At 35.4% G+C, this 6,817-nt stretch overlaps 1 long non-coding RNA gene across 1 annotated transcript; it reads right to left on the bottom strand.

The window, feature by feature from the left end:
- On the bottom strand, positions 1-4,369 carry LOC120105056. Its single transcript, XR_005507422.1, has 4 exons — positions 4,267-4,369; positions 4,097-4,144; positions 120-531; positions 1-15 (listed from the first exon to the last, which is right to left on the bottom strand). It is a non-coding gene; the product is annotated as an uncharacterized LOC120105056 (long non-coding RNA).
- Positions 4,370-6,817: the final 2,448 nt, after the last annotated feature.

Below are 6,817 nucleotides of genomic sequence, written 5' to 3'. Positions count from 1 at the left end.
AATGCCTCCATGGCCCTGGAAATTGGAATGAAGCAGTTTTAAAGGAGGGAATCAGAGTGGCTTCAACATCATGCATAAAATTCCTTCGTGAAACAAAAATGAGAGTCCATTGTACATACCTTGAAAACAGATTTTTTTTTTTTTTCTTTCTCACTGTAGAACCACACTTAACTACATACCGAGCAGAGATGCCAATATATCCAGAAAGTAAGAATGATAATTCACTTGTGACACTAGGTTTCTACTGAGAAGAAAGATAAAAGCCCAGTGCAGTTCCAGATATATTTATTGTCATATAATGGGTATTTACAGGACAATCCCATCCTGTTTTTACACTTGACTTGATCTATGGATACATAATGACTTTTTGCTGCTTCGAGAAAAAAAAAATACAAAGAGACAGACAGACATTACATTATCCCCAAATAAGAAAACGTCTCCGCATTAAATTTCTCAAGTGAATTTGCTCGGAGTATCTGTACTTTCGCTGAGCAGAATGCAACCCAAAAGCAAATCACAAATATTATTTACCTGAGCAGGAAAAAGATGAGGTCAAGACAACAAACCGCAAAATTCAAACAAAATAGACTTCAAGTTCAATGTGTTAATTTCTAATAGCAAGTTCTATCATTTTATAATTTTCAGGGAAAGAGAAACACAATATACTAGATGAAGGAACCCACCATCGACTATTTCATGCCATATCATGATTTTGTATGATGGCAATACAAACATTATGGTGACCAAATAATATTATGAGCATTATGAATATGTTATGACAATTACACTGGGGTTGTATAAAAAATGTTATTACGCTGATGAATAAATAAAATAGCATAAAGAAAAATATTTTATCATTCTTTATATAAATAGAAATATCAAGGTTAAATTAACATTGTTTTGGAACAAGTGATTTCATTAAATGACATTGTTATTTCTCTGTTATAATCCACCATTTTCTGTTATAATGGTTAAAAACAGATGTTACATCACGATAATGAAATTATATGAAAAGCAGTTCTCTGAAAACTTTTAGACAAATAATAGTCCTCTATAACGTTATAATGGCTGACACCAGTTAGGAAAAGGGTATTCATTTTTAAAAAGCTAGCACCAAATAAAAGATGCCATCAAAGAGCAACTTTCTAGGATAGTCTCTAAATTAAATAAATACATATTACTCCATTGTCGTAAACCATAAATTTCTAATAATGAGAAAGCTCATACCCGACAAGCCTTACCAAGATATTTGGAGTTGAGTAAATGAATATTGAGCTGCCATCTGTTGGTCTAGTTTCCGTATAAGTATAGTTTAGAAAGCACCACTTCCCATGCCATTTTAGTGCTTCTTATCTCCTTAGACTCATCTAGCCAAAACTATATCTCTTGTTCACATGAGTTAACTTTGGCCTCGATACATGACAATATCTTGATCAAGCCTCTATCACCCCTTGGTGGCTACTCTATCTGCTGCCATGCTTCTTGAATGTATTCATTTCTACATTTGTCCTTCACTTTTGCACATATTGTTCTTATTATCCTTGGAACACTTTGTTTTTATGCTATGAAAGTCTATAATTATTAAAAGATGAGTGCCTTCCAGCCATCTTAGCATCAATTTTTGCCTTCAACATCCAGATATAAAATGTTAGTACAGCAATCAAGTCATGGACTCAGTGCACTATTTCATTCCTAAAGATTTGGTCAAATGTCGGCAAAATGGAAACGCGCAACCTCTACTACTGGTCTATCTACAAGCTTGACTTAAAGGAGCAGTTTTCATTAACAGATGATCCACCAAAACCTCTTCTGAAAGTTCTATATCACATGTATCACAGATGCAGATAAGTTTTGTTTGTCATATGTAAAAAATAGAAGAGGCCATTGCTTGGAAATGTCAAGCAATGCTCAATGACAAGTTCGCTTATTCACAAAGCAAAATGTTATATCTAACATAGATTCCTAAGGAATTCACTTTAGAAGTGGCAAATAACCAAATTAAAACTATAAGACCGTGGAAAATGTTAAACTAAGGTGCTGATCAAAATAATGTTAGATGATTAAGACTGATATTTAAAGTTTAACTTTCAAGTGATCACTACATCTTCTACTAATATAACTTTTGAACAAGATTAAATGATTTATGCCACAAGATTCCTTTCGCCAAGTCATATATGAGAACCATCACGAAGCACACTAGAATGAGGTTGAGCCTACGACATAAAATATTCAAGGAGGAATATATATTTACTTACAAGCATAATCATGAAACAGGTGCTAAGGCAGGACAAGGATCACACCCGTTGGGAACTCTCAAGCCTAATACATATCACAAGGGAAAAGATGTTGGGTTTGAATATCTGAAATCAGACCCTCTTCTTTGAGAAATAGCTGATCATCAACTAGTCAACTGCTGGTCCCTCTCTTACAAATTTGGCTATTAGAGTTAAGATTTCATACAACTTAGCAATCCAAGTAGCAAGACAAGGATGTTAGAGTTCAGTCTGTACAAAAACAGGAAGCACTCTCACTCTTGGGTCCTTAAAAGTTTGTATAGCCCATTTCAAATTCTTTACCTATTAAACTGTAACTATATGTCAAAACAAACAAGCACTTCTATTGCCCTACTTATGACAACCTTTCAGTATTTGGACAAGCACATGTTTTTTCTGTCTGAAACATGCTAAGCTGGATTTTTTCCTTTGTTCTGGTAAGTATTTGATTATATTAAGGGTATATACAAACATCAAAGACCATTCAAGGGTGCTCAAAACCCTAAAATGATTATCACAAAGCAACACTCAAGAACTCAGCAACCAAAAAAAAAAACAACAAGGACAATAAACGACCATGCAGAAATCACAACCCACTAAGCTGGAACTTTATTTGGGTAATTATTTTACTATTTGGGGGTATATAAAAGTATCAAAGACCATTCAAGGATGGTTAAAACCAAGAAATGATGATCACAAAGCGACACCTAATAACTTAGTGACCACATACCCACAACAAGGACAGTAAACTAGTTTTATTAATTTTATATGCCAATAGGAAAGAATCATAACGGAGGCTTCATCCATAAAATAGTTTTATTATTTTTATATGCCAATAGGAAGGAAAAAGATAAACATTAAAAGAATAAAAAGATAAAAACTAAAAAGGATAAAAATGATGCAAAGGAATCATCCATTGATTATCTTCAATTTCAAATTTGTCGGTGGAGATGCATTGAATCAATCTGAGGAGACATTACTTCAAGTCAAATGGTTACATCTTGTTACATTCATCACTGTCTGTGGTCAATTGTCAGCTCAGTGATCATCACAACAATCATGATGGAAGATAGGAAATGAAAGAAAAGTGTTCCTTCACTTAAGACTCCTTAGTCTCTATTAATTAAGAGATTACAGCACCAGATCTTATAATCAATTTTAGCAAATCCTCATTCCTGTCCTTATTAGACTGGGTGTCTACACTACCAAGATAAGCAGGTATTATAGCTTAATATCTTAAAAGAGTTGTGCACTTTGTCAAAGAAGATTGTATAAAGACTTGCAGCTATCAGCAAGGAATCTCAAGGAAAATACTTCTATTAGTCTTGCTTAATCAAATTTGTCCTCAAGTTCCTTTTTATTGTTTCATAATGCTCCAACAGAAAATTGACCACTCATATGGACATGTCATTTGGAAGCACTTGACAGTGAAGCTGTATTGCTTAAACCCATCATGTAACATTTTTCCAATATCAAGTTTTATTTCCTAGGCTTGACCACTAAATCCTGATTAGCCTCTTGATATATGGGCATTGCAGCTTATTGGGAAAGGTCCCGAGATAAGTTTCACTCAAACTCATATGCTGAAAAACTTAACTAAATCAACAATAACTCCAAATATATAATTGTTGATTAACATTAACAACAGCTCAATTTAGGCAATACTAGCAATTTAAATAAGTGAACCAGAATATGGCAAAACAAAACAAGTATCTTTTCTTATTCTCATATATAAGAATTCCAGAATATTCATTAGCTTTAAAAAAAAAATAAATTGTTTGCACTTTTGAACTTCATTTATCAAAATAATCTCATCAGCTTACACGATCATGGTCGATCCCCAAATCAGCTAGTATTCATCCCATCTGCCACTGCACCCATGAGACAAACCCAAAATTTAAAAAACGAGGTGAATAAAAACAAACAAACGATTTTTACTTCTCTCTGCATTAATTTTAACTGAAAAATCAACGATCTTTGAGGTCTAAAACACCTTGAGAACCGGTTCTCCTTTGTCAGAGACACTGGATTGCTTCATTGCTGCCATCTGCTTGATTGCCGCTCTCCCAGCTGCCGACTTCTCAAACTGCTCTTGCCTACAATTCACCATAATGTGTCAACGGAACCAATCTAAAAGTCGAATAACAGAAACCCTAATCTACATTCTCGTCAATACAACAAAAAAACTCGATCTTTCTTCGTTTTTAAATCAAAGAAAAAACGAGAGAAAAGCACAGGCTAATGGAATCTCGATTCCGATGTTGTAAACTAAAAATTCCATCTACAAACGAGGATTGGATAAGATTTAGATTGGGGATTGGAATTGCTTGCCTCCTCTGAGCCGCCTCGGCGGCTCGGAGACGGGCTTCTTCGGACTGGATGCGCTCCGCCTCGAGCCTCTCTGCCTTCGAAGGTCCGAAGCACGAGCAGAACGCCATCGCCCGTCCCCTTTCTCGTTTCCTTTTTTTCCCTCTTCGTGACCTCTTCGTGACCTGTGGGTAATTAATCTTTTGCCGGGGTACACCAGGACACGCGGGAATACGGGATATGCCGTGATCTTGGCCGGCAACGGTGGGACCTCCGCGTTGCCTTTTTTTCTATTGTTGGCCCGTGCATGGGCTGAAGTCTGACCTCGGCGTTGCCTTTTTTTATTTTGTTGGGCCGTGTTCTTGGTTCGCCGTTGGAGACCACACCGATGACGTTAGACTGCAAAACTTCTGACTGTTTTGCTATTGAATTGGTTTAAGCTAGACATGATTGGATGAAAGATGGACAGATTAGTTTTTATTCACCATGGGATGGATGAGGTGGTGTCTTAACTTAGAAGGATTAATCAAGACAAATAAATCCTATCACATATTAGTAAAAACTTGTCTGCTTTCTCTCAACTCTAACCAATCTATTAAATGGTTTTCACTTATATGCTTCCCTCCTATCATATATTTACATCCATTGTAGTTAATACATCTCTTTATAAAATACTAAAAAGAAAGAATAATTCTGATAAATGGGACAAATATGTCAAATTTACTCTAAACAAATTGATTACTAGTATCACAATCATTCTACTAGGATGTACCCCTTTCTATCACATTTGCATTATTATGCCAACTACTTGCTTTGTTATAATATAAACTTATGAGTTAGAACACACCTTTTTCCTAGCCATTGGCTGAGGGTATTTGATACTTTTGGCGACAAATGTTAAGTCGATATTTATTATTATTATTATTATTATTATTATTATTATTATTATTATTATTATTATTATTATTATTATTATTATATATATATATATATATATATATATATATATATATATATATATATATATATATATATATATATATATATATATATATGGATATAGTTGGTAAATCAGCGTCTCGCTACTAAGTATGCCTCGACCAATTACAGTACAAAATGCGGGCTAGGCCCTGCGGAATGAGGGTAGTGCCCTCCCATACAAAAACTCCAGTATGATGTACTGCAAAAAAGGCAACCTAGTCAGTCGCACTGTTCGCCTCTCGAAATACATATGTGACTCCAAAAAAGTCGAACCTCTCCAAAAGGTGGCATACATCACGGGGAAGAGGATGTAGGTCTGGCTTGGTGTATCCACTTCTGATCCAGTCAATCACTACAACCGAATCGTTCTCCAAAAGTATCCGCTGAGCCCCTAGGTGTACTTTAGCATAAACGAGGCCCTCCCACGCTACGCACAGCTTCGCCACTGGGATTGACTCGTCAAATATGCGCCGTCCTCCTACCACAATCATTCAGAGTTCATGATCTCTGATAATAAAAGCCCACGTCACATCTACTGTGCTGAAATGCTACCGTCAAAGTTTATTATATTATTTTTTTGCATGGACCATTGGTATGCAACTTTAAGTAAGTAGGAGAATAAAGCTAGAAAGTTTAATGTTATGAATACACTTTTTATTTATTTATTGATTTTTTAAGTAGATGGAAAGGGAAGCAAATCATTTTGAGTAAACCTGAGCCCGAGCCAACCTAATTTATTTTCAAGTTACAATAAATCTAGAGCCAACTTATTGATCAATTAGGTTGAGTTGGATCCAATATCAATATATCATCTTAGCACTTCCAATGGTGTGCGATGGGACCGGATCGGGTCATGAGTTGACCCGACCCGTTAGCATTTTAAGACCGTCAAAGTTTATTATATTATTTTTTTGCATGGACCATTGGTATGCAACTTTAAGTAAGTAGGAGAATAAAGCTAGAAAGTTTAATGTTATGAATACACTTTTTATTTATTTATTGATTTTTTAAGTAGATGGAAAGGGAAGCAAATCATTTTGAGTAAACCTGAGCCCGAGCCAACCTAATTTATTTTCAAGTTACAATAAATCTAGAGCCAACTTATTGATCAATTAGGTTGAGTTGGATCCAATATCAATATATCATCTTAGCACTTCCAATGGTGTGCGATGGGACCGGATCGGGTCATGAGTTGACCCGACCCGTTAGCATTTTAAGACCGTTGGTATCATCAATTGCTTCACTCACGTGCGTTG

The sequence above is a fragment of the Phoenix dactylifera genome, unplaced genomic scaffold, assembly GCF_009389715.1.
Source record: "Phoenix dactylifera cultivar Barhee BC4 unplaced genomic scaffold, palm_55x_up_171113_PBpolish2nd_filt_p 000184F, whole genome shotgun sequence".
Taxonomy (NCBI): domain Eukaryota; kingdom Viridiplantae; phylum Streptophyta; class Magnoliopsida; order Arecales; family Arecaceae; genus Phoenix; species Phoenix dactylifera.
The sequence above is the reverse complement of the archived record's forward strand: the minus strand, read 5'-3'. Positions and strand labels throughout refer to the sequence as shown.